At 46.7% G+C, this 25,988-nt stretch overlaps 1 long non-coding RNA gene across 2 annotated transcripts in view; it reads left to right on the plus strand.

The window, feature by feature from the left end:
• Nucleotides 1-5,032: 5,032 nt before the first annotated feature.
• Nucleotides 5,033-25,988, plus strand: part of LOC148141840 (uncharacterized) — a 39,980-nt gene continuing 19,024 nt past the window's right edge. For both annotated transcript variants that reach the window (XR_015752311.1, XR_015752312.1), the window contains exons 1-2: nucleotides 5,033-5,106; nucleotides 24,696-24,782. This is a non-coding gene — a long non-coding RNA (uncharacterized LOC148141840). The remainder of the gene's footprint in view (nucleotides 5,107-24,695; nucleotides 24,783-25,988) is intronic.

Genomic DNA, 25,988 nt, shown 5'->3' on the forward strand with positions numbered 1-25,988 from the left:
CCCACACTCACCCTCACTTCCCCCCACACTCACCCTCTCTCCCCCCACACTCACCCTCACTCCCCCCCACACTCACCCTCACTCCCCCCCACACTCACCCTCACTCCCCCCACACTCACCCTCACTCCCCCCACACTCACCCTCACTCCCCCCCACACTCACCCTCACTCCCCCCACACTCACCCTCATTCCCCCCACACTCACCCTCACTCCCCCCACACTCACCCTCACTCCCCCCACACTCACCCTCACTCCCCCCCACACACCCTCACTCCCCCCACACTCACCCTCACTCCCCTCCCACACTCACCCTCACTCCCCCCACACTCACCCTCACTCCCCCCACACTCACCCTCATTCCCTCCCACACTCACCCTCACTCCTCCCCACACTCACCCTCACTCCCCCCCCACACTCACCCTCACTCCCCCCACACTCACCCTCACTCCCCCCCCACACTCACCCTCACTCCCCCCACACTCACCCTCACTCCCCCCCACACACCCTCACTCCCCCCACACTCACCCTCACTCCCCCCACACTCACCCTCACTCCCCCCCACACCCTCACTCCCCCCCACACTCACCCTCACTCCCCCCACACTCACCCTCACTCCCCCCCACACTCACCCTCACTCCCCCCACACTCACCCTCACTCCCCCCCACACTCACCCTCACTCCCCCCACACTCACCCTCACTCCCCCCCACACTCACCCTCACTCCCCCCACACTCACCCTCACTCCCCCCACACTCACCCTCACTCCCCCCACACTCACCCTCACTCCCCCCCACACTCACCCTCACTCCCCCCACACTCACCCTCACTCCCCCCACACTCACCCTCACTCCCCCCCACTCACCCTCACTCCCCTCACACTCACCCTCACTCCCCCCACACACACCCTCGCTCCCCCACACTCACCCTCACTCCCTCACACTCACCCTCACTCCCCCAACTCACCCTCACACTCACTCCCCCACACTCACCCTCACTCCCCCAACTCACCCTCACACTCACTCACCCCCACACTCACCCTCACTCCCCCCATTCTCACCCTCACTCCCCCAACTCACCCTCACACTCACCCTCACTCCTCCCACACCCTCACTCCCACACCCTCACTCCCCCCACACTCACCCTCACACCCCCACACCCTCACCACCACTCATTCACGTCCCGCAAAACTTCCCCCTCACTTCCCAGTCTATTCCTTGTGCATCCCAACCTGACCCTCCAAAACCTACCCTACCTCCATCCTCCTGTCCACCAGTCAACGTTTACCAAACTCATCCTCACTCCACGTTCCCACGCTCCCTGTGCCCGTTGTCTCATTTTAACCTCCATCAATCCTCTTTCCCGGACTGTCCTGTGTTTACAATATCCCAAACCCCAGTACGCTGGAATCTCCCAAACCCCCATGCGTTGGAATGTCCCAAACTCTTGTATATTGGAATGTCCCAAAACCCTGCAATTGGAATTCTGGGCAGGGGAAAAAAAAATCATCACCTTTCTGCATTTGCTGGAATTGTTGAGTTTTTGAATTGGGACATGGGCGAGTTGGGTTGGGTTGGGTTGGGTGGTGATGGTGATTAATATTCCTCCCACGCACCGAGTCAAACAGCCCATTCTTACCCTGCACTGAGATTAGGTTATAGTCCTACAGGTTTATTTGAATGTAATGAGTAATGAAGATTTTACTGATACAGAACAGTTTGCCAAGGTCACGGGTTGAGGCTATCTTCATGGGTACAGAACTTGGTTTTTAGTTTCTGCTCAGCGATTCTGCGTTGTTGTGTATCTCAAAGGCTGCCTTGGAGGATGCTTACCCAAAGATCAGAGTCTGAATATCCTTGCCTACTAAAGTGTTCCCTGTCTGGGAGGGAACATTCCTGTCTGGAGATTGTTGTGCGGTGTCTGCATGGTCTTGCCAAAATAATATGCCTTGGCCTTTGAGCCAACAAAGCAGAATCACTGAGCAGAAACTGAAACCAAGTTCCGTACTCATGAAGATGGCTTCAACCATAACCTGGGTTCATGTCCCCCCACCATACTGTTCTGTATCAGTAAAATCTTCCTCACTGTCCTATTTTGACACCATCACCTTGATAACTTGTTACGATCTCTCTACCATATTAAGCTTGTACAGTTTTGGATTACTTATCACTTGGTTAGACCCTTGGCATGTGAGTTGTATACCTGTCATGTTATTGCAACCGTTTGGTTTGTCTCCAGCACCATCTTATTTTGATTTTTGTTTGGATTTATCTCGCTGCCTCAATTACTCAGATTATAGGTCGTCCCTTCACTTGTTATTCAGCTGTTAACACTTTACTCACACCATCTGACAGTCTTGATCACATGCAGAGACTTATTATTCAGCCTGTCGACACACTGCTCACCCCATGTGTGTGATTTTTTGGTCTCTCTGCCTATAAATTCTGTGCCTGAATGCTTCTCATGATTTCAGCTGATGAAGGATCAGCGCTTTGAAAGCTTCTGATTTCAAATAAACGTGTTGACTGTAACCTGGTGTCATGTGAGTTCTGACCTTGTGCACCCAACCCAACACCTGGCACCTCCACATCATACCCACTGAGATTAACAAACAAAACCAGCCAAGAGGCACAATGTGCAAAGGGAGAATGCTGAAAGATTCTGATGAAGCCTCCTTATTGATGTGGAGTGTTAACTCAGTCTCTCAGCTTGACCCAATGAGTATTTCCAGCACTTCCTGCAGTGAGGCACGGCTGAAAGTATAGCAATGTCATTTCCAGTTTGTGGGGCTCAGGCACCAGGACATGGGAAAGTGGGATCTGTCCCAATGGGAGGGTATCCACCTGAAATGTGCTGGGGCTGGTATTGTTGCCGACTGCGTGACTAAACGTTTGATGCTTGATTTATGCGTTGTCACCTGTACCTTGTTACAAAATACGGTGAAAAGTGTTGTATAGTGTCGCCATTCTCCAAATAAACCAAAACAAAAAATATAAAGGCAGAAAAATGAAGGAATAAAGAGAATGTCCAACGTTACAGCCCTTCTTGTTAAGTTCTCTGTTATGGGCTATGGGCTGGTGACCAGGTACAAGTTCCCTTCACTATTACTGCTGACATAAACATCACTCTGTTCAGCACCAACTCACCTCTACCACTGTAACCAATACCATCTCAGTTACACACTCATTACAGAACCAGAACTTTAAAAAACAGCACAAATAAATGAAGGAATACAAAAGTCCAGAAATTAAAGTCTTGTTTAAGACCAAGGAAGTAGAGAGGATTTAAAACTGAATAGTGCGGCAAAGATCAAATGTGAGAAGATATGTTAAATGAAATAGTACAGTCAAGGCCAAAGAGAGACATTAATATAGGACATATTAAACAGATTGTAGCTGCAGGGATTGAGAGAATGTATCCAAGAATCAATCAACAGATAAGACTGGAACTTATCAAGAGAGTGAAAGGCTACAATTAAAGGATCTGTGACTGATGCATGTAGCATTTGAAACAAAACGGATGAACTGGGAGTGCGAATAGAAATGGTCCATTAGCCGTCACAGAAACATAGCTGCAGGATGACATGGTTTGGGAGCTGAACCCGGAAGATAACAGGATGTAAATGTCGATTGTCCTGCTCCTCAGATGCTGCCTGACTGACTGTGCTTTTCCAGCACTACACATTTTCAACTCATGGCCAAATCACAGTGAAGTAGGAAAAGGTGGATGGTTCGTTCCGGTCATTACTGATAGAATTAAGACAATAACAAGGAATGACCCAGGTTCAGGAAATCAGGAAATGGAAACAGTTTGGATAGAGATGAGAATTTAAAAAGGCACAAAGTTACTTGTGGGATTGGGGTACAGGCTCCCAACAATGACCATATGGTGAGGTAGGGCATTAAGGAATAAATAATGAAGGCAAGAATAGACAGAATAGATACATTTCAGTGAGTAGGAAAATTCCAGTGGTCAACTAGAAATGTTTAAGATAAGATCTAACTAAACAAAGTGGTATTTAATTGTACAAAGACTGGGGCAGGTCAGAAGATTGCACAGAATGAAAAAAAAGCAAAGAGTATCCAAAACTAATAAAAGGAAATATTAGAGTATAAGAAGAAATTCGCTGACAATATGCAAACAGACAATAAGAGTTTCTATAGATTTTAGAAAAAAGTTAACAATGTGAGCATTTGCCTTACAGAAAGAGAGACTGGATGATTAATAATGGAAAGTCAGGAGTTTGCAGATAAACTGAAAGGTCATCAGGCTTCACAGGAAATGATACAAGTACCATCTGGAAATGGAAGGGAGGGAGGGAGGACCTCAAGAAAATAACAATCATCAGAGATGTGGTACTGAGTAAATCTTTGGAGCATGGACCAACAAGCACCCAGATCCTGATGGACTCCATCCTAGAGTTTGAAAAGAATTCGCTAGAAAGATAGTTTATGCATTGGTTGTAATTTTCCAAAACTCCCTTAATTCGGAGAACGTCCCATTGGATTGGAAATGAATGCGTGTACCTCCTCTATTACATGGAAAATGTTGGAAGTTTTTATTGAAGATGTTAGAGTTGGGCACCTGGCAAGTTCTAGATAGTACAATTGTATATGAAAATATAGACAAATGATTTTGTGTTTTGAATAAAGAGATGAACTTGATGAGCATATTGCCTCTCTGACTGTCAATGAGCTGGCTTTGTTTTTGAAAACACATTTGAGAGCCAGCTGTTAGAACTGGCCCAGAGTCTGGCTCTGGGGCTGGCTCTGATTCCTGGCTGTAGAGATACTCTCCACACGTGTCTCTGATCATGGCTCAGGCCATTTGCCTGCAAGGTTTTAAACTGCGACTTGACTCAGTAAGTGTCCAAATTCGAATCAGATGCTGATGAATTCTGGACCAGTTCCCAGTGGGAGGAGGGACCAGATAAACTTAAACAGGCAGTGAGCTATTTATAGCAGATTTAAAATCACTCACTCTTGTTGTTAAAGGGTGGCTGCAGAACAGGACGGTGCGAGAATGAATCTCTCATGGGATCAGCAAAGAGAAGCTCAGACTGAAGAAAGCCACTGAGCCTGAAGTGGATCGTGATCCAGACAAACTCAGGTGGGTGTGCACTAACCTGCACTAGCTGTTCCTCCCTTCTCATTCCTGCTCTGTCTGTCAAAATCCTGGTGTCTCCCTTGGAATCCCAGTGTCTCCTTCTCATTCCCTACCTCCCTCTCCCTGATCCCCTGTCTGTTGGTGATACATTGTGGGAGTTCATCTTGTCTGAACAAGTATTGAACTATGTGAGTGAGCAGCCTCCCTGAGGGTCCCTCTTGGTTGGAGTATAGTATCAAGGAGTAATATTTGACCAGGTTCCATTTTATATAACTACACTGATCTCTGAAGAATGTGACCACACTGGCTGGCATCCAACTCACTGGAAATTTCTCAACAATTTGGCCAAGATTGAAGGGGAACTATGTCAACCGAACTTGCAACACGGAGCAACGGGCAAATAAGAAAACACTGGTGTCGTTCTCAGTCAATTCATTCGAATTAGGACCTGGGGATAGGAGACGCTATCAGTGCTATCACCACACTTGGAGAGATCTGAGTGAGGGACAGGCTGACAGAGTGCTGGATATGTTGAGTATGGGCAGAGGGAGAGATGAATAAGGGTGGGGGGAGGGAGGGAAGGGGGAGGGCAGGGAGAAGTGGAGAAGGGATGGGTGGGTAGAGGGAGGGGAGGGATGAGGTGAGGGTGGTGGGAAGGAGGGGTGAAAGCAGGGAGGAGGGAGAGGGAGGGGAAGGGAAGGGTGAGAGGGGGAGAGGGCAGGGTGAGAGGGAGGGGAGAGTGCAGGGAAAGGGAGGGTGAGGCTGTGGAGGGGCAAGGGATAGGTAAGGGTTTGAGTAGCAGGGGAGCAGAGTCAAGGACACTGAGGTGATATTAGACATGTGGAAAGAGATGGTCTCTGTGACCAAGAGGATCTGGAACACACCAGGCTGAAAGAGGATAGAGTCAAAGGGCAGAAACAGAGATTATGGCCAGAACAGATAGCAGTAGTTTTGGTCTTCTTAAAACTTAATTTGTGGAATTTTCAGTTAAACAGAATTGAAGATCAGAGATGAGAGTGTGGTGCTGCAAGAGCACAGCAGGTCAGACAGGATTTGAGGAGCAGGAAGGGCTTATGCCCGAAACATCAATTCTCCTGCTCCCTGGATGCTGCCTGCACTGCTGTGCTTTTCCAGCAGCACACTCTTGACTCTGATCTTCAGCATTTGCAGGCCTCACTTTCTCCCAGAGCTGGGCATCAGTCAAGCACGATGGTAATTCAGACCCAAAGGCATTATCTGTAGAGTTAAGCACCTATTCAAAGAACATTTACAACCCAGCCCTTCGGCCCTCCAAGCCTGAGCCGATCCAAATCCACTGTCTAAACCTGTCGCCCAATTCCTAAGCATCTGTATCCCTCTATTCCCCACCTATTCATGCATCTGTCTAGACGTATCTTAAATGAATCTACCGTGCCTGCCTCTACCACCTTGCTGGCAATGCGTTCCAGACGCCCACCACCCTATGTGTGAAGTACTTGCCGCGTGTATCCCCCTTAAACTTTCCACCTCTCACCTTGAACGCATGACCTCTGATTACTGAATCCTTCATCCTGGGAAAAAGCTTGTCTCTATCCACCCTGTCTATACCCTTCATGATTTTGTAAACCTCAATCAGGTCCCCCCTCAATCTCCTTTTTTCTAATGAAAATAAACCTAACCTACTCAACATCTCTTCATAGCTAGCACCTTCCATATCAGGCAACATCCTCGTAAACCTTCTCTGCACCCTCTCCAAAGCGTCCACATCCTTTTGGTAATGTGGCGACTAAAACTGCACACAGTATTCTAAATGTGGCCGAACCAATGTCTTGTACAATTGTAACATGACCTGCCAGCTCTTATACTCAATACCCCACCCAATGAAGGCAAGCATACTATATGCCTTCGTGACCACTATCCACCTGTGCAGCAACCTTCAGGGTACAATGGACCTGCACTCCCAGATCGTTCTGCCCATCAACTTTCCCCAAGGCTCTCCATTCATTGTATAATTCGCTCTAGAATTAGTCTTGCCTAAATGCATCACCTCACATTTGCCCGGATTAAACGCCATCTGCTACTTCTCCGCCCAACTCTCCAGTCTATCTATATCCTCCTGTATTCTCTGACAGTCCCTTATGCTTTCTGCTACTCCACCAATCTTCGTGTCTTCTGCAAACTTGCTGATCATACCAACAGTGCCCTCTTCCAGATCGTTTATGTATATCACAAACAACAGTGGCCCCAGCACTGATCCCTGTGGAACACCATTGGTCACCTTTCTCCATTTCGAGAAACTCCCTTCAACTACTACTCTCTGTCTCCTGTTGCTCAACCAGTTCTTTATCCACCGAGCTAGAACACCCTGCACACCATGTGAATTCACTTTCTCCATTAGTTTACCATGGGGAACCTTATCAAACACCTTACTAAAGTCCATGTATATGACATCAACAGCCCTTCCTTCATCTAATAACTTGGTCACTTCCTCGAAGACCTCTATTAAGTTGGTAAGGCCCGATCTCCCCCTCACAAAAACCATGTTGTCTATCACTGAGAAGCTCATTCTTTTCTAAAAATAAATAGATCCTATCCCTCAGTACCCTCCCCAGCAACTTCCCCACCACTGACGTCAGGCTCACTGGTCTGTAGTTACAGGGGGACAACATTAGCAAGTCTCCAGTCCTCTGGCACTTCTCCTGTATTGAAGGATGCTACAAAGATACTTGTGAGGGCCTCAGTTATTTCCTCTCTCGCCTTCCTCAGTAACCTAGGATAGATCCTATCTGGTCCTGGGGATTTGTCCACCTTAATATCCTTTACCCTACCCAACATGTCTTCCCTCCTTATCTCAATGTGATTCAGAGTAAACAAACTTCTATCTCTAATGTCAACATTCATCATGTCCCTCTCAGTGAACACTGATACACAGTAATCATTGAGAATCTCACCCATTCTCTCTGGTTCAAAACACAACTTTCCTTCCTTATCCTTTAGTGAACCAACCCTTTCTCTGGTTACCCTATTGCTGCTTATATAAGAACAAAAGGCCTTGGGATTCTCCTTAATTCTGCTCACTAAAGTTATTCCATGGCTCCTTTTAGACTGCTCGGTTCCTCATTTGAGACTGGTCCTATTCTCCCGATATTCCTCCAAGGTCTGTTCTGTTCTAGCTGCCTGGACCTTATGTACACTTCCCTTTTCCTCTTGGCTAGTTGCATGATTTCTCCTCTCATCCATGGGTCACAAATCCTGCCTTTCCTATCCCTTGTTTTCAACGGGACATGCCTATCCTGCACTACCTTCAACCTGTCTTTGAAATCCTCCCACATCGCAAATGTGGACTTCCCTTCAAATAGCTGTGTCCAATCCATATTTCCCAGCTCCTGTCCAATTTTGATATAATTGGTCTTGGCCCAGTTTAGTACTTGCTGTACATTACACAGTGAGTGACCCTTACCCTGCTAAATAAACACTGACTCTGTACGGTTACACAGTGAGTGACCCTTACCCTGCTGAATAAACACTGACTCTGTACATTACACAGTGAGTGACCCTTGCCCTGCTAAATAAACACTGACTCTGTACAGTTACACAGCGAGTGACCCTTACCCTGCTGAATAAACACTGACTCTGTACGGTTATACAGCGAGTGACCCTTACCCTGAATAAACACTGACTCTGTACGGTTACACAATGAGTGACCCTTACCCTGAATAAACACTGACTCTGTACAGTTACACAGTGAGTGACCCTTACCCTGAATAAACACTGACTCTGTACAGTCACACAGCGAGTGACCCTTACCCTGAATAAACACTGACTCTGTACGGTTATACAGCGAGTGACTGTTACCCTGAATAAACACTGACTCTGTACAGTTACACAATGAGTGACCCTTACCCTGAATAAACACTGACTCTGTACGGTTACACAGCGAGTGACCCTTACCCTGAATAAACACTGACTCTGTACGGTTACACAGCGAGTGACCCTTACCTTGAATAAACACTGACTCTGTACGGTTACACAGTGGGTGACCCTTAGCCTGAATAAACACTGACTCTGTACGGTTACACAGTGAGTGACCCTTACCCTGCTGAATAAACACTGACTCTACGGTTACACAGTGAGTGACCCTTACCCTGCTGAATAAACACTGACTCTGTACAGTTACACAGCGAGTGACCCTTACCCTGAATAAACACTGACTCTGTACGGTTACACAGTGAGTGACCCTTACCCTGCTGAATAAACACTCACTCTGTACGGTTACAGAGCAAGTGACCCTTACCCTGAATAAACACTGACTCTGTACGGTTACAGAGCGAGTGACCCTTACCCTGAATAAACACTCACTCTGTACGGTTACACAGTGAGTGACCCTTACCCTGCTGGATAAACACTGACTCTGTACGGTTACACAGTGAGTGACCCTTACCCTGCTGAATAAACACTGACTCTGTACAGTTACACAGTGAGTGACCCTTACCCTGCTGAATAAACACTGACTCTGTACGGTTACACATTGAGTGACCCTGACCCTGAATAAACACTGACTCTGTACGGTTACACAGTGAGTGACCCTTACCCTGCTGAATAAACACTGACTCTGTACAGTTACACAGTGAGTGACCCTGACCCTGAATAAACACTGACTCTGTACGGTTACACAGTGAGTGACCCTTACCCTGCTGAATAAACACTGACTCTGTACAGTTACACAGCGAGTGACCCTTTCCCTGCTGAATAAACACTGACTCTGTACAGTTACACAGCGAGTGACCCTTATCCTGCTGAATAAACACTGACTCTGTACGGTTACACAGTGAGTGACCCTTACCCTGCTGAATAAACACTGACTCTGTACAGTTACACAGCGAGTGACCCTTTCCCTGCTGAATAAACACTGACTCTGTACAGTTACACAGTGAGTGACCCTTATCCTGCTGAATAAACACTGACTCTGTACGGTTACACAGTGAGTGACCCTTACCCTGCTGAATAAACACTGACTCTGTACAGTTACACAGCGAGTGACCCTTTCCCTGCTGAATAAACACTGACTCTGTACAGTTACACAGCGAGTGACCCTTATCCTGCTGAATAAACACTGACTCTGTACAGTTACACAGCGAGTGACCCTTTCCCTGCTGAATAAACACTGACTCTGTACGGTTACACAGTGAGTGACCCTTACCCTGCTGAATAAACACTGACTCTGTACGGTTACAGAGCGAGTGACCCTTTCCCTGCTGAATAAACACTGACTCTGTACAGTTACACAGTGAGTGACCCTTACCCTGCTGAATAAACACTGACTCTGTACAGTTACACAGCGAGTGACCCTTACCCTGCTGAATAAACACTGACTCTGTACAGTTACAGAGCGAGTGACCCTTTCCCTGCTGAATAAACACTGACTCTGTACGGTTACACAGCGAGTGACCCTTACCCTGCTGAATAAACACTGACTCTGTACGGTTACACAGTGAGTGACCCTTACCCTGCTGAATAAACACTGACTCTGTACGGTTACACAGTGAGTGACCCTTACCCTGCTGAATAAACCCTGACTCTGTACGGTTACACAGCGAGTGACCCTTACCCTGCTGAATAAACACTGACTCTGTACGGTTACACAGCGAGTGACCCTTACCCTGCTGAATAAACACTGACTCTGTACGGTTACACAGTGAGTGACCCTTACCCTGCTGAATAAACACTGACTCTGTACGGTTACACAGTGAGTGACCCTTACCCTGCTGAATAAACACTGACTCTGTACGGTTACACAGTGAGTGACCCTTACCCTGCTGAATAAACCCTGACTCTGTACAGTTACACAGTGAGTGACCCTTACCCTGCTGAATAAACACTGACTCTGTACGGTTACACAGTGAGTGACCCTTACCCTGCTGAATAAACACTGACTCTGTACGGTTACACAGTGAGTGACCCTTACCCTGCTGAATAAACACTGACTCTGTACGGTCACACAGTGAGTGACCCTTACCCTGCTGAATAAACACTGACTCTGTACGGTTACACAGTGAGTGACCCTTACCCTGCTGAATAAACACTGACTCTGTACGGTTACACAGTGAGTGACCCTTACCCTGCTGAATAAACACTGACTCTGTACGGTTACACAGTGAGTGACCCTTACCCTGCTGAATAAACACTGACTCTGTACGGTTACACAGCGAGTGACCCTTACCCTGCTGAATAACCCCTGACTCTGTACGGTTACACAGCGAGTGACCCTTACTCTGCTGAATAAACACTGACTCTGTACGGTTACACAGTGAGTGACCCTTACCCTGCTGAATAAACACTGACTCTGTACGGTTACACAGCGAGTGACCCTTACTCTGCTGAATAAACACTGACTCTGTACGGTTACACAGTGAGTGACCCTTACCCTGCTGAATAAACCCTGACTCTGTACGGTTACACAGTGAGTGACCCTGACCCTGCTGAATAAACACTGACTCTGTACGGTTACACAGCGAGTGACCCTTACCCTGCTGAATAAACACTGACTCTGTACGGTTACACAGCGAGTGACCCTTACTCTGCTGAATAAACCCTGACTCTGTACGGTTACACAGTGAGTGACCCTTACCCTGCTGAATAAACACTGACTCTGTACGGTTACACAGCGAGTGACCCTTACTCTGCTGAATAAACACTGACTCTGTACGGTTACACAGTGAGTGACCCTTACCCTGAATAAACACTGACTCTGTACGGTTACACAGTGAGTGACCCTTACCCTGAATAAACACTGACTCTGTACGGTTACACAGTGAGTGACCCTTACCCTGAATAAACACTGACTCTGTACGGTTACACAGCGAGTGACCCTTACCCTGAATAAACACTGACTCTGTACAGTTACACAGCGAGTGACCCTTACCCTGAATAAACACTGACTCTGTACAGTTACACAGCGAGTGACCCTTACCCTGAATAAACACTGACTCTGTACAGTTACACAGCGAGTGACCCTTACCCTGAATAAACACTGACTCTGTACAGTTACACAGCGAGTGACCCTTACCCTGAATAAACACTGACTCTGTACAGTTACACAGCGAGTGACCCTTACCCTGAATAAACACTGACTCTGTACAGTTACACAGCGAGTGACCCTTACCCTGAATAAACACTGACTCTGTACAGTTACACAGCGAGTGACCCTTACCCTGAATAAACACTGACTCTGTACAGTTACACAGCGAGTGACCCTTACCCTGAATAAACACTGACTCTGTACAGTTACACAGCGAGTGACCCTTACCCTGAATAAACACTGACTCTGTACAGTTACACAGCGAGTGACCCTTACCCTGAATAAACACTGACTCTGTACAGTTACACAGTGAGTGACCCTTACCCTGAATAAACACTGACTCTGTACGGTTACACAGCGAGTGACCCTTACCCTGAATAAACACTGACTCTGTACAGTTACACAGTGAGTGACACTTACCCTGAATAAACACTTGACTCTGTACGGTTACACAGTGAGTGACCCTTACCCTGCTGAATAAACACTTGACTCTGTACAGTTACACAGCGAGTGACCCTTACCCTGCTGAATAAACACTTGACTCTGTACAGTTACACAGTGAGTGACCCTTACCCTGCTGAATAAACACTTGACTCTGTACGGTTACACAGCGAGTGACCCTTACCCTGAATAAACACTGACTCTGTACGGTTACACAGTGAGTGACCCTTACCCTGAATAAACACTGACTCTACGGTTACACAGTGAGTGACCCTTACCCTGAATAAACACTGACTCTGTACAGTTACACAGTGAGTGACCCTTACCCTGAATAAACACTGACTCTGTACGGTTACACAGCGAGTGACCCTTACCCTGAATAAACACTGACTCTGTACAGTTACACAGCGAGTGACCCTTACCCTGAATAAACACTGACTCTGTACAGTTACACAGCGAGTGACCCTTACCCTGAATAAACACTGACTCTGTACGGTTACACAGCGAGTGACCCTTACCCTGAATAAACACTGACTCTGTACAGTTACACAGCGAGTGACCCTTACCCTGAATAAACACTGACTCTGTACAGTTACACAGCGAGTGACCCTTACCCTGAATAAACACTGACTCTGTACGGTTACACAGCGAGTGACCCTTACCCTGAATAAACACTGACTCTGTACGGTTACACAGTGAGTGACCCTTACCCTGAATAAACACTGACTCTGTACGGTTACACAGCGAGTGACCCTTACCCTGAATAAACACTGACTCTGTACGGTTACACAGTGAGTGACCCTTACCCTGAATAAACACTGACTCTGTACGGTTACACAGTGAGTGACCCTTACCCTGAATAAACACTGACTCTACGGTTACACAGTGAGTGACCCTTACCCTGAATAAACACTGACTCTGTACAGTTACACAGTGAGTGACCCTTACCCTGAATAAACACTGACTCTGTACGGTTACACAGCGAGTGACCCTTACCCTGAATAAACACTGACTCTGTACAGTTACACAGCGAGTGACCCTTATCCTGAATAAACACTGACTCTGTACAGTTACACAGCGAGTGACCCTTACCCTGAATAAACACTGACTCTGTACGGTTACACAGCGAGTGACCCTTACCCTGAATAAACACTGACTCTGTACGGTTACACAGTGAGTGACCCTTACCCTGCTGAATAAACACTGACTCTGTACAGTTACACAGTGAGTGACCCTGACCCTGAATAAACACTGACTCTGTACGGTTACACAGTGAGTGACCCTTACCCTGCTGAATAAACACTGACTCTGTACAGTTACACAGTGAGTGACCCTTACCCTGAATAAACACTGACTCTGTACGGTTACACAGTGAGTGACCCTTACCCTGCTGAATAAACACTGACTCTGTACAGTTACACAGTGAGTGACCCTTACCCTGAATAAACACTGACTCTGTACGGTTACACAGTGAGTGACCCTTACCCTGCTGAATAAACACTTGACTGTGTACAGTTACACAGCGAGTGACCCTTACCCTGCTGAATAAACACTTGACTCTGTACAGTTACACAGTGAGTGACCCTTACCCTGCTGAATAAACACTTGACTCTGTACGGTTACACAGCGAGTGACCCTTACCCTGAATAAACACTGACTCTGTACGGTTACACAGTGAGTGACCCTTACCCTGAATAAACACTGACTCTACGGTTACACAGTGAGTGACCCTTACCCTGAATAAACACTGACTCTGTACAGTTACACAGCGAGTGACCCTTACCCTGAATAAACACTGACTCTGTACAGTTACACAGCGAGTGACCCTTACCCTGAATAAACACTGACTCTGTACGGTTACACAGTGAGTGACCCTTACCCTGAATAAACACTGACTCTACGGTTACACAGTGAGTGACCCTTACCCTGAATAAACACTGACTCTGTACGGTTACACAGTGAGTGACCCTTACCCTGAATAAACACTGACTCTGTACGGTTACACAGCGAGTGACCCTTACCCTGCTGAATAAACACTGACTCTGTACAGTTACACAGCGAGTGACCCTTACCCTGAATAAACACTGACTCTGTACAGTTACACAGCGAGTGACCCTTACCCTGAATAAACACTGACTCTGTACAGTTACACAGTGAGTGACCCTTACCCTGAATAAACACTGACTCTGTACAGTTACACAGTGAGTGACCCTTACCCTGAATAAACACTGACTCTGTACGGTTACACAGTGAGTGACCCTTACCCTGAATAAACACTGACTCTGTACGGTTACACAGCGAGTGACCCTTACCCTGAATAAACACTGACTCTGTACGGTTACACAGCGAGTGACCCTTACCCTGAATAAACACTGACTCTGTACAGTTACACAGTGAGTGACCCTTACCCTGAATAAACACTGACTCTGTACAGTTACACAGCGAGTGACCCTTACCCTGAATAAACACTGACTCTGTACGGTTACACAGCGAGTGACCCTTACCCTGAATAAACACTGACTCTGTACGGTTACACAGCGAGTGACCCTTACCCTGAATAAACACTGACTCTGTACAGTTACACAGTGAGTGACCCTTACCCTGAATAAACACTGACTCTGTACAGTTACACAGCGAGTGACCCTTACCCTGAATAAACACTGACTCTGTACGGTTACACAGCGAGTGACCCTTACCCTGAATAAACACTGACTCTGTACAGTTACACAGTGAGTGACCCTTACCCTGAATAAACACTGACTCTGTACAGTTACACAGCGAGTGACCCTTACCCTGAATAAACACTGACTCTGTACAGTTACACAGTGAGTGACCCTTACCCTGAATAAACACTGACTCTGTACGGTTACACAGCGAGTGACCCTTACCCTGAATAAACACTGACTCTGTACAGTTACACAGCGAGTGACCCTTACCCTGAATAAACACTGACTCTGTACGGTTACACAGCGAGTGACCCTTACCCTGAATAAACACTGACTCTGTACAGTTACACAGTGAGTGACCCTTACCCTGAATAGACACTGACTCTGTACAGTTACACAGTGAGTGACCCTGACCCTGAATAAACACTGACTCTGTACGGTTACACAGCGAGTGACCCTTACCCTGAATAAACACTGACTCTGTACAGTTACACAGTGAGTGACCCTTACCCTGAATAAACACTGACTCTGTACAGTTACACAGTGAGTGACCCTTACCCTGAATAAACACTGACTCTGTACAGTTACACAGTGAGTGACCCTTACCCTGAATAAACACTGACTCTGTACAGTTACACAGTGAGTGACCCTTACCCTGAATAAACACTGACTCTGTACAGTTACACAGTGAGTGACCCTTACCCTGAATAAACACTGACTCTGTACAGTTACACAGTGAGTGACCCTTACCCTGAATAAACACTGACTCTGTACGGTTACACAGTGAGTGACCCTTACCCTGAATAAACACTGACTCTGTACGGTTACACAGTGAGTGACCCTTACCCTGAATAAACACTGACTCTGTACGGTTACACAGTGAGTGACCCTTACCCTGAATAAACACTGACTCTGTACGGTTACACAGTGAGTGACCCTTACCCTGAATAAACACTGACTCTGTACGGTTACACAGTGAGTGACCCTTACCCTGCTGAATAAACACTGACTCTGTACGGTTACACAGTGAGTGACCCTTACCCTGAATAAACACTGACTCTGTACGGTTACACAGTGAGTGACCCTTACCCTGAATAAACACTGACTCTGTACGGTTACACAGTGAGTGACCCTTACCCTGAATAAACACTGACTCTGTACGGTTACACAGTGAGTGACCCTTACCCTGAATAAACACTGACTCTGTACGGTTACACAGTGAGTGACCCTTACCCTGCTGAATAAACACTGACTCTGTACGGTTACACAGTGAGTGACCCTTACCCTGCTGAATAAACACTGACTCTGTACGGTTACACAGTGAGTGACCCTTACCCTGCTGAATAAACCCTGACTCTGTACAGTTACACAGTGAGTGACCCTTACCCTGCTGAATAAACACTGACTCTGTACGGTTACACAGTGAGTGACCCTTACCCTGCTGAATAAACACTGACTCTGTACGGTTACACAGTGAGTGACCCTGACCCTGCTGAATAAACACTGACTCTGTACGGTTACACAGTGAGTGACCCTTACCCTGCTGAATAAACACTGACTCTGTACGGTTACACAGTGAGTGACCCTTACCCTGCTGAATAAACACTGACTCTGTACGGTTACACAGCGAGTGACCCTTACCCTGCTGAGTTGTGGGAGAAGACCTTGATAAATTTGACTTCTTTTTGTTTCTGACCATGATTGACATCAGATATCGGAGAGAGTGCTCTGTTATTTTGTGGGGGTCCTGATCTTGCTCGTGCCTGTTCACTTGTCTGGATGGCGGACAGTGTAAGCTGCCTTACAGTGCTCACGTGATGTAATCCTGAACCAGCAGAACTCACAACAAGTTGCAGCCGGAACCAAAGGCACCAGTCTCTTGCTGTGAGCCAGAGTCTGAGCTGAATCATGCTGCTCACACTGAGATCAAGTCAAACAGGTAAAAGCAAATTACTGTGGATGCTGAAATCAAAAGAGAAAATGCTGGACAATCTCAGCAGGTCTGGCAGCGTCTGTAAGGAGAGAAAAGAGAATTTGTTTCGAGCTTAACTGACCCTTTGTCAAAGCTGCTTTGACAAAGGGTCAGTTAGACTTTAAAAGTCAGCTCTTTTCTCTCCTTACAGATACTGCCAGACCTGCTGAGATTGTCCAGCATTTTCTCTTTTGGTTTCAAATCAAACAGAGACTGGAACTCCCAGTGAGGTCTCTGCTCCATTGCTTACTCTACACTGTGACCAGATGTCCAGACATCTCTCCGTTCCAGAGAGTGTGGGTTCTTTCTGAATGTAAAGACATCTATCTCGCTATCGCGTGTTGGACTGGGGCGTACATAACACCAGGCTACAGTTCAACAGGTTTACTTTGAAGAACTAGCTTTCAATGTGCTGCTTCTTTAGGGGTTGTGGAGCAGAATCATAGCAACAGGATTGCAGTGTCACGGAGTGTAATATTAAACAAATTTAGCTGAAGTCTTTCATCTTTTAGAATGACCATGGTGGTTTCAGTTCCTTCATATGTAAATCCCAGAACGTTTTTAAAGTTACATTCTCAAGACAGCTTTAACAACAGGAGCCATCTCAGCTCAGATACTGCATTGAAGGTGTGAGGTTAAAGTCTGTCTGGGTCCCAGTGTTAGGTCAGACTGATTCTATTTCTAAAATGGGATTTACAGAATCTTACATGAATTTATGCAGTTTTTTAGCAAAATGAAATGTAATTCTGCAAGTACAAATTCACCCCACAAACATATATGTGTGTCTGTGCAGGAGAGACTGAGAGAGTGTGAGTGTAATGGGGTATAAGTCTGTGAGAGGGTGTGTGTGTGTGTGAGTATGGGAGTGTACATGTGAGCACATGAGAGAGCTTGTGTAGGAGAGAGGGTCTGCGTGAGTGTGTGGGTCTGTAGGAGTGTGTGTGTGAGATAAAGTATAGTGTAGTGGGGTCACCTGTCGTGTGACATGAACCGAGCAGAGGCTACAGCAACAGATGAATGGACACAGCACAGTAATCACCAGACAGAAGTGTTCCCTCCCAGTCAGGGAAAACATCAGCAGTCCAGGACATTCAGCCTCTGACCTCCAGTGATCATCGCCCAAGGCGGCCTTTGGGACAGGCAACAACGCAGAGTGGCCAAGCAGAGGCTGATAGGCAAGTTTGGTTCCCATGGGGATGGCCTCAACCGGGACCTTGGGTTCATGTCACACTACACACCCTCACGCAGACCCTCTCCCATTCACAAGCTCTCTCTCATGCGCTCACACATGCACTCCTGCACTCACATGCACCTTCTCACAAACCTATACGCCATTACACTCACACACATACACACACTCACAGACACACACCCTCACACACACACCCACATGCACTCACTCAGTCTCCCCTGCACAGACACACATATATGTTTGTGGGGTGAATTTGTACTTGCAGAATTACATTTCATTTTGCTAAAAAACTGCATAAATTCATGTAAGATTCTGTAAATCCCATTTTAGTAATAGAATCAGTCTGACCTAACACTGGGACCCAGACACACCTTCAATGCAGTATCTGAGCTGAGATGGCTCCTGTTGTTAAAGCTGTCTTGAGAATGTAACTTTAAAAACGTTCTGGGATTTACATATGAAGGAACTGAAACCACCATGGTCATTCTAAAAGATGAAAGACTTCAGCTAAATTTGTTTAATATTTGTTTAACCGAGCAAAGACTACGGCAACGGATGAATGGGCACCGCACAACAATCAATAGACAGGAGGGTTCCCTCCCAGTTGGGGAACACTTCAGTGGTCCAGGACGTTCAGCCTCGGACCTTCGGGTGACCATCCTCCAAGGTGGACTTCGGGACAGGCAGCAGAGGAAAGTGGCTGAGCAGAGGCTGATAGCTAAATTCGGTACCCATAGGGAGGGCCTCAACCGGGACCTTGGGTTCATGTCACATTACAGGTGACCACCATTGCACTATACACACACACACACATGCACACGGACACAGATACACACAGACACGCACACAGACACTCACACACACCCTTATAGACACACACACTCACATGCACCCCCTCACAGACTTAAGACACTCTGCACTCACCACACACACACTTTATCACACTCACAACCCCCACCCCAGACAGACACACACACACAGACAGACAAAGACCCACATGCACACATATATTTTGTGGGGTGAATTTGTACTTGCAGAGTTACATTGCATTTTGCTCAAAAACTGCATACATTCATGTAGAACTCAGGTCAAAAACTGAATGAATTTATGTAAAACTCGGTTATCTCACTTTTTAGATTAGAATCAATCTAAACATCAGGTCATAGACAGAGAACACAGGGGGCCAACACCTTCACCATATTGTCTAGCTATCACCATTGTTAACAGCTAACCCGAGAATGCAACTTTAAAAAAAAGGTTTTGTGATTTACACATGAAAGAAGTGAAACTATCACTGTATTCTAACAGATGAAAGGCTTAACAGACAATCAATTCTTCAATGTATAATTTCAGTTATGTCACACTGCAAATTTTTGCTATAAATTCTGTGTTACGATCGAGCCCTCCACAATCACCTGATGAAGGAGCGTCGCTCCGAAAGCTAGTGCTTCCAATTAAACCTGTTGGACTATAACCTGGTGTTGTGTGATTTCTAACTTTGTACACCCCAGTCCAACACCGGCATCGCCAAATCATGTTTAATATTACACTCCATGACACTGCAATCCTATTGGCTGATGTCAGCCTCCTCAGGTCTGTCTCCGATTTAAGCGCAGAGTGGGTTTGGTGTTGCTTGTCACAGTTCCCCAAAGGGATTCCAGAGTGGTGGGACATTTGATACTGGAGCTACAGCCCTTAGGGAGGGAGTTGGTGGCAGAATTTGAGAAATATCCTCGTGTCTTCCTGCGATCTTGGAGACTCTGTTCTTTTCAGCTGGAGATTTACTGCCAGGATCTGACTTCAGTCAAACTCCACACCAAAATAACTAGTCCAGTTCAGCAACTTTGTAACTTTGAAAAAGATACGAGCAGTCACTATACTAGCTCTTGTTCACAGGAGATTATAGATGTCAATCATTTTATGTAACTATAGGCCGGTGAGTCTCACTTCTGTTGTTGGCAAAGTCTTAGAGAGAATTGTAAGGGATAGGATTTATGCACATCTAGATAGGAATAATGTGATCAAGGATAGTCAGCATGGTTTTGTGAAGGGCAAGTCGTGCCTCACAAACCTTATTGAATTCTTTGAAAAGGTGACGAAGGAGGTTGATGAGGGGAAAGCGGTAGATGTGGTATATATGGATTTTAGTAAGGCGTTTGATAAGGTTCCCCATGGTAGGCTACTGCAGAAAATACGGAGATATGGCATTGAGGGTGAGTTGGAGGTTTGGATTAGGAATTGGCTGGATGGAAGAAGACAGAGGGTAGTAGTTGATGGCAAAGTTTCTTCATGGAGTGCCGTCACTAGCGGTGTTCCGCAAGGATCTGTTTTGGGACCATTGCTGTTTGTCATTTTTATAAATGACCTGGAAGAGGGGTTAGAAGGTTGGGTGAGCAAGTTTGCGGATGACACGAAAGTCGGAGGAGTTGTTGACAGTGAGGAAGCATGTGGCAGGTTACAGCAGGATATAGAGAAGCTGCAGAGCTGGGCAGAAAGGTGGCAAATGGAATTCAATGTAGCTAAGTGCGAGGTGATTCACTTTGGGAAGAATAACAAAAAGATGGGGTACTGGGCTAATGGTCGGATACTTGGTAGTGTGGATGAGCAGAGGGATCTTGGTGTCCATGTACACAGATCTCTGAAAGTTGCCACCCAGGTAAATAGTGCGGTCAGGAAGGCATATGGCGTACTGGCTTTTATTGGTAGAGGAATTGAGTTCCGGAGTCCTGAGGTCATGATGCAGTTGTATAAGACTCTGGTGCGGCCGCATCTGGAATATTGTGTGCAGTTTTGGTCGCCATACTATAGGAAGGATGTGGAGGCATTGGAACGGGTGCAGAGGAGGTTTACCAGGATGTTGCCTGGTATGGAAGGAAAATCGTATGAGGAAAGACTGAGGCACTTGGGGCTGTTTTCACTAGAGAAAAGAAGGTTCAGGGGTGACTTGATTGAGGTGTACAAGATGATTAGGGGGTTAGATAGGGTCGACAGTATGAACCTTTTCCCGCGTATTGAGTCGGGTATTACAAGGGGGCATAGCTTTAAATTAAGGGGGGGTAGATATAGGACTGATGTTAGGGGTAGGTTCTTCACTCAGCGAGTCGTTAGTTCATGGAATGCCCTGCCAGTAACAGTGGTGGACTCTCCCTCTTTATGGGCATTTAAGAGGGCATTGGATAGGTATATGGAGGATAGTGGGTTAGTGTAGTTTAGGTGGGCTTGGATCGGCGCAACATCGAGGGCCCAAGGGCCTGTACTGCGCTGTATTCTTCTATGTTCTATGTTCTATGTAATTGAGTCAGAGTCATACAGCACGGAACTCCAACTCACCCAAGCCAACCACATTTCCCAAACTAAACTAGCCCCACGTGCCTGTATTTGGCCCATATCTCTCTAAACCTTTCCTATTCATGTACCTGTCCAAATGTCTTTTAAACGTTGTAACTGTATGCACATCTACCAATTCCTCTGGCAGTCCATTCCACATATGAACCACCTTTTGTGTGAAAATGTTGCCCATCAGGTCACTTTTAAATCTTTCTGCTCTCACCTTAAATGTATACCCTCTAGTTTTGAACTGCCCTACCCTGGGGAGAAGACCTTGGCTAATCACCCTATCCATGCCCTGCATGATTTTATAAACCTCTATAAGGTCACCATCAATCTGTGACCGCTCCAGTGAAAATAGCCGCAGCTTATTCAGCCTCTCCTTATAAAACAAACATTCCAGACCTGGCAACATTCTGGTAAATCTTTTCTGAATCCTCTCCAATTTAATACTTTGGTTACAAATAATAAGGTTGTCTGCTTAAGATTTCCAACCCTGCAGTCTCACTGAGCTCCATCCATGGAAACTTAGGCAATAGTGAGACCAGATCCAGACTGAGGTTCTCGGGACAAAAGTGGGTACTGCAGATGCTGAAGATTAGAGTCAAGATTAGAGTGGTGCTGGAAAAGCACAGGAGGTCAGGCAGCATCCGAGGAGCAGGAAAATTGACGTTTCAGGCTGATGAAGGCTCCTGCCCGGAATGTCGATTTTCCTGCTCCTCAGATGCTGCCTGACCTGCTGTGCTTTTCCAGCATCACTCTAATCCTGAGGTTCCAGTGGGACCTGTAGGATCATGGTGCTCTCTCTGGGAAAATGGAGACCCGACCAGTCAGTATCTCGGCCTGGCGAATAACCTGACAATGAACCTGGCCCATGCCCTCTGACCCATTTTCCCCCAGCTGTTGACCAACTGACCAATGTCAATGGCCTTTCTCCATTTGTGATACTGGGCAGTCAGTTTCACTATCAATTCAATGAATTTGTACCCCAGGTAGAGAGGCTCCTGTCCTAACTAGCCAAGGTATGCAGCAGAACTTTCCCTATCCCCAGATCATTGTTCCCTCACAGTCAGTCAGATCAGTGCAGTGACCTCCTGGGCAGCAGGACTGAGCTTGGAGCTGTACAGGGAGGAGTGGGCCCACACATACACATACAGACCCATAGACACAAACCCAGACACACAGACCCACAGACATTAACTCATAGACACAGACCCATACATATACAGACCCACGCACACGGACACATACAGACCCATAGACACAAACCCAGACACACAGACCCACAGACATTAACTCATTAGAAACAGACCCATACATATACAGACCCACGCACACATACAGACCCATAGACACATTGACCCACAGACAGGGATGGCACAGTTGCTCAGTGGGTTAGCACTGCTGCCTCACAGCGCCAGGGAACCTGGGTTCAATTCCAGCCATGGTGATTGTGTGGAGTTTGCATGTTCTCCCCGGGTCTGTGTGGCTTTCCTCCAGGTGCTCTGGTTTCCTACCACAATCCAAAGATGTGCAGGTAAGGTGAATTAGCTGTGCTAAATTGTCCATAGTGTTCATGGATGTGCAGGGTAGGTGCATTAGTCAGGGGTAAATATAGGGGAATAAGTCTGGGTGGGTTACTGTTCAGAGGGTTGGTATGGACTTGTTGGGCTGAAGGGTATATTTCCACAATGTAAGGATTCTATGATTCTACACTCAGACCCACACATACACACAGAAACAGAACCACCCACACAGACAATAATGTCTTACTGAGGGAATTTCCCTGGAGCACAATATCTCTGGGTCCAGTCATAGTAGCTATGTTTGTGCTTGCTGTCTCTGGGAATTTAGTTTTTAACAATTTCCTTTTATTATAAAATAATCAGAAAATGTCATAAGTACTCTGAGCATCTGGCAGTAATGTGAAGAAACAGTGGATGTTTTTGGTCAGTGACCTTTCACAGTGGGCGAGAGTCAGAAATGGAGAGAGAAAAAGGCAATCTCTGTGATAGGGCAGAAGGTAGTGGACATTCACTGTCAAAGGGCATGGTGTCTGAGCTAAAGCAGGTGACAATGATGTCAGGAAAGAAACAAAATATGAGCAGAGGAAGTGTCAACAGCAGAACAGCTACTGTCCAGAGGGAACACTGGGAAACACAAAATTAAGACTGGAACATGCAAATAAACAGTTTCTTTAAATTTGTTTTGTTTTACACAGTTGAATAATGGAGACATCAATCTCTGAGAGCAGTTTAAAGGAATCTCTCATTTCCCTGGAGCTGCTGAAACTGCCCAGGAGCTGATCCCAGTTACAGGGATTGCTGTAGTATCAGGATGTGCCACTGAGGGGCAGTGCAGGCTCACATTCACTCAATCACTTTCCCCAACTCGGGAGAGTCTGAGAATGACCATCTCCACAGACAGGAATAACTCAGCCCCCTCCCTAAGGCACTAGCTCTCCATCAGCCCCATGTCTCAACATATTACCCCAATTCACCCACCTCCGAGACCTCTGTGTGAGTCCAGACTTGACCAGGTCTCCTGCAGTTGAAATCTGCCTGATTTTCCCAGATCCCAGGAAATCCTGTTCCTTGCAGCCAGGAAATCCAGTGCAGGAGAGAGACCAAGGAGGAGAGTGGGGGGCAGGAAGGACATTGAATGCATATCTTGGAATATTTAAAAACTGGCTAAAAGTTCACAAATTCCGTGCTTGGGGGTTTCTGGAGCAGGGGGAGTTAAAGTCAGGGATTAGTTGAAATGCTGCAGTAACCTGTTTGTAACAGATGATAATTATTAATTGATTAAGAATTGATTGTTCACTGGTTACCTGTTGAGATTTTTTGTCACTCCATGCCTGAATATTTTTGGTAAGTATGGAGCCTGATTTCACGAGTTAAACTGATGAAGATCACAATCTGCTTTTTGTTTCACCAGAATACAATGGTTCAGAGTTCAAGCTCTTTCTTCACCAATCACCCTGGGATCATTCTGTGCTGGAGAACTGAGCCCCAGTGGGCAGTGGTGGGTGAGGTCTGCACACCTTGGGGCTGGCTATGGGTGGGCTCCAGTTACCCACTGGCCCGGCCGACAACCTGATCCAGACAGACGGCTTGTTTCACCGAACAGTAAGAGATTATATGCTGTGGAATCTGTATCAGCATCTAGACTCTTACAGTTAAGAGAGGCGAGTCACACAGACACAAGGAGCAGCTGAAAGATCCAGGAGCAACACACAGCTCAATAGATTGGATGGACTAACAATTCAGTAACATACTGAACCTCACTTAAGACAAACCACAGCAGAACACAATCTCAGCAATTCACTCAAAATCAATAACTCACTCAAAACTAATAGAACCTCAACCTGTCTCCCAGTGAGAGTCAGCCCCTTCAGGAACTGTATCCCAGTGAGAGACAGCCCCTTCAGGAACTGTATCCCAGTGAGAGTCAGCACCTTCAGGAACTGTATCCCAGTGAGAGACAGCCCCTTCAGGGACTGTATCCCAGTGAGAGACAGCCCCTTCAGGAACTGTATCCCAGTGAGAGACAGCACCTTCAGGGACTGTATCCCAGTGAGAGACAGCCCCTTCAGGAACTGTGTCCCAGTGAGAGACAGCCCCTTCAGAGACTGTATCCCAGTGAGAGTCAGCCCCTTCAGGAACTGTATCCCAGTGAGAGACAGCCCCTTCAGGAACTGTATCCCAGTGAGAGTCAGCACCTTCAGGAACTGTATCCCAGTGAGAGACAGCCCCTTCAGGAACTGTGTCCCAGTGAGAGACAGCCCCTTCAGAGACTGTATCCCAGTGAGAGTCAGCCCCTTCAGAGACTGTATCCCAGTGAGAGTCAGCCCCTACCGGAACTGTATCCCAGTGAGAGACAGCCCCTTCAGGAACTGTATCCCAGTGAGAGTCAGCACCTCAGGAACTGTATCCCAGTGAGAGTCAGCCCCTTCAGGAACTGTATCCCAGTGAGAGTCAGCACCTTCAGGAACTGTATCCCAGTGAGAGACAGCCCCTTCAGGAACTGTATCCCAGTGAGAGACAGCCCCTTCAGGAACTGTATCCCAGTGAGAGTCAGCCCCTTTGGGAACTGTATCCCAGTGAGAGACAGCACCTTCAGGAACTGTATCCCAGTGAGAGTCAGCCCCTTCAGGAACTGTATCCCAGTGAGAGACAGCACCTTCAGGAACTGTATCCCAGTGAGAGTCAGCCCCTTCAGGAACTGTAT

The sequence above is a fragment of the Chiloscyllium plagiosum genome, unplaced genomic scaffold, assembly GCF_037043375.1.
Source record: "Chiloscyllium plagiosum isolate Xiang-an unplaced genomic scaffold, Cpla_swu_hap1 HiC_scaffold_31, whole genome shotgun sequence".
In the NCBI taxonomy this organism is placed as follows: Eukaryota; Metazoa; Chordata; class Chondrichthyes; order Orectolobiformes; family Hemiscylliidae; genus Chiloscyllium; species Chiloscyllium plagiosum.